A 14,974-nucleotide genomic window follows, 5' to 3' on the forward strand; every position below is an offset into this window, starting at 1 on the left:
CACAGAGGAAGACGACCTGATTCTGCTTCGGGCATCTGGAAGGCTTCTGGAGAGAAGTCATTTGCTTGGCCTTAGTGGGTGCATTGGGAACGCTGGCCAGGTGAAAGAGATGGGGGCTGAGAGCAGGAAGAAAGTGCTCGTCAAAAGGAATAGCCCATGTAAAGCCTTACTTGGAGCTGTAATTCAAGGTATAAGGGAAGCCAGGCTTCTCTAGAGTTTAACGTGTTTAAAAGTAAATTAACAAGTGAGTGTACATCTAGAATGTTTTCTTTTTTAATAGTTTTTTTTAAGTTGAAATAATACCTTATTTATTTTAAAATGTTTTTTATCATTTCTTAAGTCCTTATTGTTTGAAGTATTACATTTGTATTACATATGTCTCCTTTTACCCCTATTGACCTCTCCCCAGCCACCCCCACTCCCCAGCACATGCCCTCACCCCCCTGGTGTCTGTGTCCATTGGTTATGCTTATATGCATGCATACAAGTCCTTTGGTTGATCTCTTACTCACCTCCCATCCACCACCACCACCTTTCCTCTAAAGTTTGACTTTGACAGTCTGTTCGATGCTTTTCTGTTTCTGGTTCTATTTTTGTGCATCAGTTTATGTTGTTCAATATATTCCACAAATGAGAGAGATCATAAAACCAGAAACATTAATTAGAAAGGACATATGCACCACTATGCTCAGAGCAACACAGTTTACAATAGCTAAGATTTGGAAACAGCCTAAGTGCCCATCAGCAGATGAACGGATTCAAAAACTTTGGTACATCTACACAATGGAATACTACGCTGCTATAAAAAAGAAAGAACTCTTACCATTCGCAACAGCATGGGTGGACATGGAGAGCATTATGCTAAGCAAAACAAGCCAGTTGGAGAAAGATAAATATTACATGTAGCCTATTTCCTTCTCTTTCAATTTATTTTTCATCACATTCTTCTACTTGTCCTTAACAATTGGCATCTGATTTTTTGAAATTGGACAGGAGATTTAGTGAGAGATCATTGACATAGCTATAATATCAGTTATGATATCCTTTTACGATAGTGAGCTGTATGTGGATAGTGAGCTATACGTTATGTCTGCATTTATGAAACTCTTATAAACACAAAAGAGTGTTTACTTATTGGTTGAGTTAATTGCCACTGAACTGGGTGGAAATGAAACCAAGATGGAGCCCAGAAGGCCATGAGAGATGGCTTCTAAATTTGCAGGAGGTGGCAAGATGTCTGTAACAGAAATGTGAAGCCATTCCAATGTCTGCAGTCAGTGGCACAGGAGAAAAGAGTGCGTCACGTTTTGTGAGATAATGCAGACCATGCCCGTGTGTTTCAACAAGGTACCTTGATTCTACGTGTATAACATTTTTAGAATTCCTGGCTTAAGTTTTCAGGAAATGTCACTCAAGGTTGCTATGCTCATGTTTTATCCTGGTGATCTCTCATGCTCACTGCCAGGGCTTCCAGGCCTCTACTACAAAGATTCCATAGGGGCTTCTGGAACTATTGGTATGAAGAAACAAAAACATGGATGGGAGGGAAAGTTAGCTCGTATTTCCGCAACTAACCTGCAATTTATGCTGAAGTTGTTTAACAATTCATCATTAGTAGATAATAAACTTATAGGTATAACAATTAGTTTACTTTCAGCTTCACAAGAAAGATGTAAATACTAATTATTATTGTTAAGAGATAACTTTTAAAAAGGGGTAAAATTAGGACTCATACAGATATCAAAATGAACATGTGTTAAAGACTTTATTTCACTTATAAGCAAGGAACCAGAAAGATGTCACAAGAGAGTCAAAGAAGAAATCAAAACAGCACACATTTATAGGGGATGAAGGATGTTGAAATAAATGTGCAAATGGTGGCAAAAGTAACCGCTGCAGGGAGAGAGGGAGGTTAATTGAAACTCCACCAGGTAGGACAGATTTTGCATGCCCTTTGACAAGAATTATTTACTATTGTTTTCAATCACCTATAATTTCACCTTGTGAAATAGCCTAGTTAGAATTAGAATCAGATAATCCAAAGTATCATTTAGAGCAAGCATGTCAAACTCAAAGGCTAACATGGGCCAAATAAACAAGGTTGAAGTTTATGTGGACCACACAAAAAGCAAAAGCTTCAATTTTCATAGAAACGTAGGTTTATTTCAATAGAGTTATGCTGAATTCAAAGGGCTGAAATAAATGAGTAATCATTAACATAAAATAATAGAACATTTTAATAAAAATTAATATTTTTCTTGAACATTAACTTACCAGACACTGAGTAACTGCACACATTAATAAGTGTAACACGCTGAAACTGGTTTGGCTCAGTGGATAGAACATCGGCTTGCTGACTAAAAGGAGGATTTCTCTCTCATCGATGTTTCTAACTCTCTATCCCTCTTCCTTTCTCTCTGTAAAAAATTAATAAAAATATATTTAAAAGAATAAGTGTAATGCAAATAAGCCTATTTTTCTTGTTCTTAAAAGCAAAATATTTCCTGTTGCACACACCAAATGAGTCAGTATAAGACTAATGATGTGGCAGTTGGCTGCTAAAATATTCGCTGCTAGTATTAGTGGAGAGAAATGGTGCACCTGTGCATAAGGGAAAGGTCAATAAGGAAAAAGAGACATATGTAATACAAATATAATACTTGAAACAATAAAGACTTAGAAATTGATAAAACATATTTTAAAATAAATAAGTTATTATTTCAACTTAAAAAAACTATTAAAAAAAAAAACATGCTACATGTACACTCACTTGTTAATTTACTTTTAAACTACTAGAGAAGCCTGGCTTCCCTATAGCTTGAATTACTCACAGCCCTCCCCCCCTTTTTTAAATACCATTAATTTATTGGAGGAAGTAGGTCAATTTCCTTTAGATTTACCACGTCCTAGATTTGCTGGTTGGTTTTTTGTAGTATCATTAAATCTATCTTCTTTTCCTACATTTTTATAACTGACTATTAGATCTAGAGGCTTGATTAGCATTAGGTTCAATCTTTGGCAATAATATTTTATAAGAAAACTCTCCTTTGTATCACATGAGAACATACTTATCTGTGTTCTCCCACCTTCATATGTTAATATCAATTAGTTTAGATGCTAAACCAATTGACCTAATTTCGCCACTTAAAAGTTTTCCATTTCCCTTCTATCCTAATAGGCCTATATTAGGGTTTGTAAAATGTTCATCTTCTAACTTACATTTTCTCCTCATTGATTTTCTGTGAATAGAAACTTTCCCTTATGAACTATTTTATTAACTTTAAATTTGATTTTTTATAGAAAAGGTAATACAAATGCTTGATTGTTTTAATTAACTGGATGACACTTATTTATTTATTTATTTATTTATTTATTTATTTATTATTTGTATCCTCACCAAGGACATGCTAAGAGAGATAGAGAGAGGCATCAATCAGTTGCCTTCTATATATGCTTCAACTGGGGATTGAACCCACAAACCCAGTATGTGCCCTGACTGGGAATTGAACAGGCAACCTTTTGGTGCACAGAAGAACACTCAATCAACTGAGCCACTCCAGCTGGGTGGCAGTATTTATTAAAGCTAAAAATATTCAGCTTTGAATATGCTCTTTTCACCTAATGACAGAATGCTACTGCACACACCCAATTTCATAATTCAGTAGGTCAGACAACTGCTGATGATGGGCAATTCAGCTTACATAGTTACCTGGAACTTCGTGGTCAGCCACTGAGTATCTACCTGGACCCAGTAGCCGACTAGGAGCAGCTTTTTAAACAAAGAAGTGTCGTGAGCAGAACAAGGCATGGCCTTACACAAAACCCCAGCGGTCTGAACTGTGATTCTCCCAATGGGGCATCGCTGTCTGCCATAGACATTCCCAGTCCCTATGTGGGCATGAGGCCCAAATACCAGGGCAGCTGGCAATGTAGGCTGCAAGCCCCACGCACCTGCAGCCTGACAGCTGATGGTAAATGCATTGCAGGAGCATGCTTAAATGGGGTGAGATGTAGCCTCCAAAATCCAAAGAGGCCAATCGAACTCAGTGCCTCCTTCTTTGTGGGAAAGATCAGGCACAGCCACTTGTCTCTCCCTCACGAGGGAAATGTCTCAAGGTGCCCCGGGCTAGCAATGGCACCACGTGGCGGCACCTGAAGGAATGTGGGCTTTATCTCCTCTCATCTGAAATGTGGGCTTTATCTCCTCTTACGAAAGCATTTGTTGGCTATGTTCTCTCACCAGGCCCCACGAACCTATAATAATGTAACAGGTCAGCGTGCTGAATATTTTCCATTTTCACCTCAGATGTACCCTCCACTCTTCTCTCTCAGTCTGTGTGCCATGAGGCTGATTGATTTCCTCATGTCCCTGCCCTTTGGCTCCCAGTGGTGTTTGGCCAATGGGATGCAGTTCAGATCAGAGGTTCTCCCCCTGGCTCCCCTGCCGCAGGGCTGCAGCAGATTGGCCGTCCCTCTCCATTGGACTACAGTGCCTCTCAGGCAGCCCTCTCTTACAGCTGTGGCCGTTCCCTCTGGGTTCCTGTAACTACCCACTCGCTGTCCAATCAGGACTGTGTTCATTTTCTGGGGCTGCTGTAACAAAGTACCACAATCAAGTGGATGAAACAATAGACATGGATTCTCACAGTTTTTTGGAAGTGGAAGTCCAAAAATCAAAGCATAGGAAGGATTTGTTCCCTCTTTGGAGGCACCTGCTCCATGCCGGTCCCAGCCTCAGGTCTCTGCCAGCAATCCTTGGCAGTCCTTGGGAGGTCTCCCTCCAATCTCTTCCTCCATCGTCACATGGAGTGTTCTCTATGGATCTGTGTTTGTGTTTCCATTTTTCCCCCTTTGTAGAAGGACCCGAGGCATATTGGATTAAGCTCACCCTAATCCAGTATGGCCTCATCTTAACTTGATTACATCTACAGAACTCCCCTATTTCAAAATAAAGACATGTTCTGAGATTCTTGGAAGGATACCATTCAACCCAGTAAAACATCTACGAGTACGGATGATAATGATCTTGTATTTCCCATCCCTTCACTGCAGTAAATGGTCCTTTTATTAAACGATCCTGAATTATCTAACTTGAGTATTTCAACAGGGTCAGGGCACTGCCTGGCCAACCGCTGTGGCATATAGGGCGGTCATGGTGTCGGGGCTACATTATATCAGAAAGCAGGAGAGTGTGCACAGCCCTGAGGTCAGATCGTGATCTCTGAGGCATGAAGGCAAACTGCTTCAGGTGATCATGACTGGGAGGAATGGCAGAGCCTGATTTAGGTCAATACCACAAGGTTTATTTGCTCCCATCAGAAACCACATCTAACATCTTAGCTGTAATTGACATTACAGCCTGATTAAATGTATAATAATTCAGTCATAGTCTATGGCTCATCTGGCTTTCACTAACCCAAAGAGGCAAGTGCAATCATCCCAACATCTGCCATTGCCTAGAAATATGGCACTGCTTTTGGTTTCTTATCTGGAGATAGTAGGCGAATGGCTGGGGGGCGGGGGAGAAAGGGGAGGGTGGTCAGTTTTGAGGGCCTCTATTTGTGTGTTTTTCTACTAAAATACCATTTACTTAGTGGATCAGGAAACCAATATGGAATTTCTGCCAGATAGTAAATATGTTTATTCCTACAAGATATTTGGTGAGTGAGGAAATGATTGTAGGGTCAGTCATCTAGTCCATCAGATCCATTGTTAAATAAACCAAGTTGAAGACCCTACCTATCACTTGATCTCCATAAGCCCCATTCTGACCAGAGACTATGATGGTATTTGGGGATTCTGTATTCTCCTTTCCCAATTGCTCCCTTTACAGTCATGCTATTAGTAATGGGTGCAGGTCTTTCTGGGCTTGATTTAGGGGAAAGCTTCATATTACATATTAGTTGCAGAACAGAAAATGTCCTCCAAAGGACCTAGCTTCCCCCTTAATTAAGAAGTCCCAATCTCTGAACTGGGTCTTTATTTAGATGTCTTTATCTGTCCAGTTTTGAACCATGCCTGCCATTCTCTTACGAGTCACATGGACTACTAAAAGTAAAATGTGCTCCCCTTGTTACGAATATTGCTGCCGATCTTTCATTTGGAAATTACGTGGGTTAAAGCCTACATAAAAGTTTATTCATTTAAACAAAGATTAGGTACCCCTATTATGTACCAGGGAATACTCTAAGCTATTTCTTTTATGTCATTTAATTTTCAACCCAATCTTGCAAGGCAGATTCTATAACTCCCATGTTCTAATTGAGTAAACTGAGGCACAGAGAAGTTAAGTAGCTTGCCTAAAATCACACAGCTGATAATCAGTACAGTTAAGATTGTTTGTGATTAAAAGTTCATAGCCTTAATTACTGTTATGTTGCCTCAAATGTGCAATTATTTTTATGAATCATTTTAATGTAGAATGGACATACATTGAATCAATGTAGCTATTATTATGAGCAAAAATAAAACCATTGAGTAAATATTAGTATTACTAATGCCTACCATTTTTCTGGATAGTGTGCTAGATATTTCATATACATTATCTCTAATTTCCTAGTGCTGCAATGTGGATCACATTTCCCCTAATGAGGAAACTGGGTCTCTTGAGGTTATAAGGATGAAATCTAATGCCATTCAGCCTTTGAGTGCTGGGCAAGACAAATAAACCCAGTTGTTGGCATTGAGTGTCTGCCTACCTAAGCCGTTGTCACGTTAGGAACATTTTGTTTAGACCACTCCCTCTGGGACATGGTACTTGACCCTGATTGCATATAAAATCCAACAACAAGAATGAATCTGAGCATGGCCAGTGTGGCTCATTGGTTGACCTCCAGGACGAAAGTCATGGTTTCATTCCCTGTCAGGGCACATGCTGGAGTTTCAGGTTCGATCCCCAGTAGGGGGTGGGGATGTAGGAGACAGCCAGCCGGTCAATGATTCTCATCAGTGATGTTTCTCTCTCTCTCTCGCTCTCCCTTCCTCTTTGAAATCAGTAAAAACAAAAAAAAAAAAAAAAAAAAAAAAAAAAAAGAATCTGAGAATACCTCTACTTACTTAAGTGTCCAGCTTTGGCTCATCTGGACTCACAGATCCAAATCACAGACTGGTTGTCATATGCAATGATAACAGTTGATACAGTCTTTCCTGTGGTAAAGCCAAATGCCAGAAAGCCAGAGTTGGAATCTGATTCCGATTCTCACCAGATGCGATTCTAAAATAAAATGCCTCACTGTGAAGGCTCAGATTCCTCCTCTCTGAACGGGGCTCCTTCCTCTACCACCTGGGGGTGTGAGAGGGTCAAATCAAATGAGTAAAAGTGTGTTGTAACAAATACAAATTTAAGATGACAAATACACATTCTTCTGTTTGCTCAAGATCTGTTCCTTGTGAGATAGATTCATAAAATACATTTGGCTTCAACATGCCAAATGCTCACTTGCATGTCTGGCATTGAGTCTAATTTACCCATTTAACCAATTTAAATTAGCTCATTCTGTGTCTGCTTATTTGCTACCCATGTCCCCAGGTGAATTTATTGCAGGATCACATGTAGTTTATTCTGATCGTATATTTGTCTGATCTTAAATAGTGGTACTTACCTCTATCCCAAGTCCCCTAACCTTGTTAAATTGCTTCTGAGATACTTTTCCCCCACATTTTACATCTCTTAACTTCCACTGTACTAAATAACTTCTTATCATTGCTATCAGTCAGGCCACAGTGATGACATACTGGATGTTGCTTGCGCACATCAAAAAGGCAGATATGAGGCCTGAGGGAGACCCTGTTATTGAAATGCATCTGACAAAAGGCTTGCCCAGCTGGTGTTGCTCAATGGTGAGCATCGACCTATGAGCCAGGAGGTGATGGTTCAATTCCTGATCAGGGCATATGCTTGGGTTGTGGGCTGGATCCCCATTGTGGGGCATGCAGGAGGCAGCCCCTCAGTGATTCTCTCTCATCACTGATGTTTCTCTCTCTCTCTCCCTCTCCCTTCCTCTCTGAAATCAATTTAAAAAATTAAATAAAAAAGGCTTTATCTAAGTCTAAAAGAGCTTTTTCTATAAGTATAAAGTAAAATATTCAGTTGATAAGAAAGCAGTATATAGTAATATTTTTCTAAGTGATTCATAAACTTACGGTGCCATTTAAAAGAGAGAGAGAGAGAGAGAGAGAGAGAGAGAGAGAGAGAGAGAGAGAGAGAGAGAGAGAGAAAAGAAAAAAGCAATTAGGTTGGATAAAATAATGTATCAGCTTTGTCCATGCTTTTGATTCTGTTCACTTCTTAAATTATGACACTAGCTCCTGCTTACCAGTAGCTATTCCTGTTTTGACCTTTTACATAAGAGATATAACATCAAGTCCTGAAAGTCTGAACCAACTAAATCTTTCATTTTAGTGGTTCTTTATCTTGTTGCTCAGTTTTAGGCATTAACTAATTTTTGCAAGCACTGGTGATTTCTAACCAAGACAGAAGTTTCTGTCTAGCTTTCCTACTTCACAAATTATAAACAAGTCAGCATTTCCCAAACTTGACCAAACATGAGGATAATTTACCTGGGGCTTTCTTAAGGACAGAGATTTCTGGTCCCATCCTGACACATTATCCAGAATCTCCAGGAAGTCTAGAAATCTGGATTTGTAACAGACACTATAGGGGATTTGAGAACCACCAACTGAAGAAAGTCTGTTTTATTTCCCTCATGTACAGATTTTGTAAATATAAAATTAATTGGCATAATATCCATCCTCTATCTGTCATTTTGACTGAGGGGATACCATGGAGTTGTCTGAACTATTTGAAAGAGATTTGCTCTTGTCTTTAAAAAATTAAATTTAGTTTTTCTAAGTTCCTCTTAGCTTAAATCTAGGAATGCACATCCTCAGTGGGTAGTTTTTGTTTTTGTTTTACAGAGAAGAAGGGAGATGGATAGAGAGTTATAAACATCGATCAGCTGCCTCCTGCACATCCACCACTGGGGATGTGCCCGCAACCAACGTACATGCCTTGACCAGAATCAAACTCAAGACCTTTCAGTTCGCAGGCCAATGCTCTACCCATTGAGCCAAACCGGTTTCGGCTTCAGTGGGTAGTTTTTACCTCTGTTCTGTTAAAATGCCTTCCCATTAGGGAAGAAGTGATTATAACAATAGGCTATGTGTGTATCTGTTATCCTATCTGGTAGCCTGGACTTTGTCCACATAGACACATGGCCTTGTTTTGTAAGGCTTTAGATATACAGTTGGAGGTTTTTTTGGCTGTTGATGTTATTCTAGACCTCATTTCATCAAAGAAACCTACAAGAAAGTACTTGCAAACCACAGTGAGCTGAAGGAGCCATCACATCTCTTAGGAACGCTGGCTCAAAACCTTGGCCATGTGGCTCCGTTTCTTAGTAAAGTCACCAGTTTCAGGTGAAAATTATAATTAAAATTATAAATTATAATGATAAGTAATATAGATTAAAAAAGAGTGGCTAACACTGAGACTCTAACTTCAACCAATCTTGTGGAGAAATCATTCACCTCAAAACAAAACCACTGGAGTGCAGAACAGATGATTGCCATGTAGCTTGGTGCTCATTGAAAGTTGAATGGAGGAATGAGATTTTTAAATTACACACACACTTGAAGCCCACACCGAATGGTAAACATGTTTAGGTTGGATCGTGGAGTCTAGAGACACAGATATAGACATAGGCTTTCACTAAATGCTCCAGAGGCTTTGGTTGTCATGTAGTTTAGAATCAAAGATTGAGAAGGTGTGTGAAGCATGATCTGGAGGCCTGCTGGAGAACAAGTTCCAGGAGAAAGATTTAAAAGTACACTGTGCTTAGGTAATAGAAAGATAGAGCTAGTTAATCACAAAGCAGGGATAGGCTCTAAACAATGCTAGTAGTCACATGTCTGTTTCTGCTCTTTACTTTAAAGATAACATCACTGGTGCACAATTATGAGACATTCTACAGAATCTTGGTTCTTCAACCCAGCACCCCTTATTCTCCATTTGTTGATAAAGTCACCAATTTTAGGTGCAAATTATAATGATGAGAAATAATCTAGATTATAAAAGGGTGACTAATACTGAGATCATAACTTCAACCAATCTTCTTCAGAAACTGTTTTATAGGAGGAAAGGCAATTCCAATGCTACAGTCAGTATCTGGCATCATATTAAGAAAAGGAAAAATACCAATTTTCCTTGTTTTATAGGAAAACATTAATGTGTAATTCTCCTATTATATAAAAATCATTTATATAGATTTATCTTAGTCTGGGAATAGGAATAAATGCCTACTTGAAATGTAAAACTGTTCAAGTGAATGAGGCAATCAAGCATCTGCCCTCTGTTTATTCAAAGGTGGCCTTTAGTACACTACCCAGTGTTGTAAATATCCAAAGACCAACTCTGGCATGTATTTACTTAGTCTTGCCCTTTGGGTTAGTTCTGGAGATCGTAATGCAAATTAATCAAGTTCAAATACTACTCCAAAACAGTGTTTGCCAAAGTTGATACTATTTAAAATTGGAATTTTCATAATTGAATGTTCCCAAAGTACATTTCTATAAAACCTGATATTCATGTATCTTTAAGAAGCTTGCATAATCCACAATAAAAGAAATCAAACAATGAAATACCGTTTTCATTACACCAGATTGAAATTAGTTAAAAAGCATGATCTGAATGCTGATAAAGGCATTAGAAAATCAATACTGTCACTCGTGGCTGGTGGGAGTGTAAATTGGCACAACCTTCCTAGGTGGTTTGGCAATCTATTTTCAAATGCACTGGGGGAAAAAAAAAAAAAAAAGTGCATTTCATTAGATCTAGAGATTTACCCTGATGAAATAACTGGTTAAGAATACAAGGGGCAACAGAAACCGGTTTGACTCAGTGGATAGAGCCTTGGTCTAAGGACTGAAAGGTCCCAGGTTCTATTCTGATCAAGGTCATGTACATTGCTTGGGGGCACATCCCCAGTAGGGGGTGTGCAGGAGGCAGCAGCTGGTCGATGTTTCTTTCTCATAGATGTTTCTAGCTCTCCATCCCTCTCCCTTCCTTTCTGTAAAAAAATCAATTAAAATCAATTGTAAAAAAAGAATACAAGGGACATGTGAAAAATTAAATAAAATTTTAAAATTTTAAAATAAATAAATAAGATTTTTAAAAAAGAAAAAAGAATACAAGGAGCTACATACAAGAATGTTCATTGCTTCAGGGGGAACTCGAAGATTTCACGGTAAATATTTAAGAGTTAAGGCCTCAGGTCTCTGCTGAGGCATCCCCCTGACTGAGCAGAATATAAGTAGGAGGAGGCAGCATCCTCCTGGCTCCAGCTCCAGGAGAGATGGCCATGTTGCGTTGTCCATGAGAAGGCTGGGTAGGACCGGGGCCACAGAGGATGTCTGGGATGCAACCTCTCTGTGGGAACAGATGCTCAGGAAGAGCAGTGGGAGCTGCAGGGGCTGTCTGGTTTGAACCAATAGAGATGCAGTGAGGGCAGCCTCCTGCTTTCCGTGAGTGTGTATAATACCTGCCGTATGCTTGGCGCAGGCCATGAAAACAAAAACAGAAGCTGGGAGGGCAGAGTTCAACCACAGGAAAATACATCATGTGTATCGGTGGTTTCTCAACCAGGAATGGTTTGGTACCTCTGGGGACATTTGGTAATGTCTGAAGATTTTTTTAGAAGGTTGTCACAAGTTAAAGGGCAGCAGGAAGAGAGGAGGAGTGAATGATGAGATAAGAAGGGCAGAAAACGTCTCACTTGACTAGGATTGATGCAATGTCACATTTACATCATATGGTAACTCGGTTTAACTTTTGAAGAGCTACCCGGCTGTTTTCCATGGTGAGTGTAACAGTTTATGTTCTCACCAACAATGTGTGGAGAGTCTAATGTCTCTTCATCCTCACCATCACTTGCTGTATGACTTTTAATGAGAACTATCCTAATGAGTGTAAAATGGTGTCTCATTATAATTTTGATTGTCATTTCCCTGATGGTTAACTATGCTGAATATATTTTCATGTGCTTATTAGCTATTTGTACCTCTTTGGGAAAATGGCTATGAAGATCTTTTGTCCATTTTTTAATTGAGCTATTGGTCTTTTTATTAGTGAGTTGTAAGTGTTCTCTGTACATTCTAAGTAAGTCCTTCACCAGATATATGGTTTACAAATATTTTGACCCATTCTCTGAGTTGTCTCTTCACTTTCTTGTGTCATTTGAAGCACAAAACTTTTTAAAATGGATTTTGATGAAATTCAATTTACTTTTTTATTTTTGTACTTGTGCTTTTGGTGTCATATTTAAGAAGGCTTTGCCTAACCCAGGGTTATAAATATTTACTCTCATATTTTCTTCTCAGAGTTATACATATTTTTAGCTTTTCTATTTAGGTCTATGGTACATTTTGAATAAATTTTGTATGTGGTATGAGAAAGGGGTCAAATGTTATTCTTTTGCATGTAGATATCCAGTTACCTCAATACCATTGGTTGAAAAAAATTATTCTTTCTCCCATTGAACTATCTTGGCCTCCTTGTTGAAAATCCATTGATCATAAATTTGAATGGTTTATTTCTGGACTCTCAAATTCTATTCCATTGATCTCTGTGTCTAGTATCACACTGTCTTGACTATTGTAGCTCTGTAGTACATTTTAAAATTTGGAAGCATGAATTCTCCAACTTTGTCCTTCTTTTCCCAGATTGTTTTGACTATTCTGGTCCCTTACACTTCCATTTGAATTTTAAGATTATTTTATAATTACTACAAAAAATGCTGTTAGGTTTTTTGTAAGAATTGTATTGACTCTGTAGAACAATTTAGAAAATATTGCCCTCTTTACAATACTAAGTCTTTGGATCCATAATTATAGGATGTTTTTCCATTTACTTAAGGTCTTTCGTTCCTTTTAAAGATGTTTTGTGGTTTTTAAAAAAAATCAGATTTATTGAATTATAATTGATAAAATTGTAAGATATTTAAAGTGTATGTTGTGATGATTTGGTACACATATGCGTTGTGAAAGGAATCCTCCCATCTAGTGAATTAACACATTCATCATTATTTTCTTCATTATTTGAAAAAGGCATTTTGTTTATTTTCTCTTTTGTTTTTCTGCTTCATTAATATCTCCTCTAATCTTTATTATTTTCTTGTAATGCTCATTTCTTTTTCTCATGTGTCAGTACTTTTAATGTTGTATACATAAAATTATAGCAAAAAGACGACTATAAACAAGATGTAGCCCCTCCATTTCTACGGTCAGCTCAGTGCATTACAGTAAACCAAGCTTATATTCCACCATCAAGTGTGGTTCTCCCATTAGTTCACTTTGTGATGGGTCATTAAGAATATCTTCAAATCCAATAGTCTCATCATTACCCCCCAAATTTCCCAGTGAAATGTCTGTGCTTGGAAGAAATGGAAGTGGCTGAACCTGTTGCACTGCCTTGAATTCCATTTGCAATGTTAGTGGAGCAAATAGACCCTGGATGTTTCTCAGTGTGAAAAAATTCATTTTATCTTGGTCGAGCTGGAAAAATTTTTTTCTGATAATTCAAGAGGATGGCTGGGCAAAAGTTCATTTTTCACACAAGAAAAACCTTTTTGAAGGTCATGACTTTCAAAAGGCCCACTTGCTGATAGCTCAGTAACTGGAATGCTGTCCTTTAGCTGAGATCCAGGACCTCTGGTATTTATCATTTTTTTAAATGTTTTATTGATTTTTTTACAGAGAGGAAGAGAGAGGGATAGAGAGTTAGAAACATCGATGAGAGAAAGACATCGATTAGCTGCCTCTTGCACACCCCCCACTGGGGATGTGCCCAGGACCGGAATCGAACCTGGGACCGTTCAGTCCGCAGGCCGACGCTCTATCCACTGAGCCAAACCGGTTTTGGCTCTGTTATTCATCTTTAGCTCACTCTGCAAACAGCCTCTCCAGCCCGGTCATAATGCTCATTCTGGCATTGAGGTCTTGAACCTATGAATTATGGTTATTTCCCTAGATATCTAGCATTACTGGGTCAAAGAGTATGAATATTTTTATTTTTAAATATTTTTATTCATTGATTTTAGATGGAGGGAGAGAGGAAGGGGAGGGAAGGTGGGAGGGAAGGAGGGAAAGAACGAGAGAGAGAGAGAGAGAGAGAGAGAGAGAGAGAGAGAGAGAGAGAGAGAGAGAGAGAGGTAATGTTCCACTTATTTTTGCACTGATTGATTGATTCTTTTATGTTCCCTGACAGGTGATTGAACCCACAACCTTGGCATAATGGTACGATGCTCTAACCAATTGAGCTACCTGGCCAGGGAGAGTCTGAACTTTTGTAAATACATGTTACTAAACCTTACTGCAGAAAAACTGAACAAGTTAAACCCACCAGAAGTAGCACATATTTTCCCAATGGAGTACAATTTTTATATTACTTTAAAATTCCAAAATAGATGCAGCAATGAGCACTAGGTTGATAGGAATAGGTAACTTAGCAAAAATCTGATATGGGACTATATTAGTTTTCTATTGCCATGGTAACACATTGCCACAAATATAGTGGCATAAAGCAACACAAATGTATTCACTTATGGTTCTGGAGGCTGGAAGTTCCAAGTCAGTTTTACTGGGCTAACGTCAAAGTCACAGAGCTGCTTTATTCTTGAGGCTCTTCCTTGCATTTTTATCAGCTTTCAGCCCATGTTCTTTGGCTTGTGGCCTCTTCTTTAAACTTCAAAACACATCACTGTAATCTCAGCTTCCATCGACACATTGCCTTCCCCTCTGACTTTGTGTCCCTCGTACAGTTACTGTTATTACATCAAGCCTTCCCGGATCACCCAGAACAATCTCCCCATGTCAAAGTCTCTAATTTAATCACACCTGCAATGTCCCTTTTGCCAAATTAGATAACATTCACAGATTCCAGAGACTGGAACATGGATGGTCTAAGGTCGTTATTCAGTCT

General features: G+C 38.7%; 1 pseudogene; it reads right to left on the minus strand.

Moving 5' to 3' along the window:
- Positions 1–13,184: 13,184 nt before the first annotated feature.
- LOC118718308 lies at positions 13,185–13,987 on the minus strand (annotated as a pseudogene).
- Between the last annotated feature and the right edge of the window lie 987 nt (positions 13,988–14,974).

The sequence above is a fragment of the Pipistrellus kuhlii genome, unplaced genomic scaffold (assembly GCF_014108245.1).
Source record: "Pipistrellus kuhlii isolate mPipKuh1 unplaced genomic scaffold, mPipKuh1.p scaffold_m20_p_14, whole genome shotgun sequence".
Classification (NCBI taxonomy): domain Eukaryota; kingdom Metazoa; phylum Chordata; class Mammalia; order Chiroptera; family Vespertilionidae; genus Pipistrellus; species Pipistrellus kuhlii.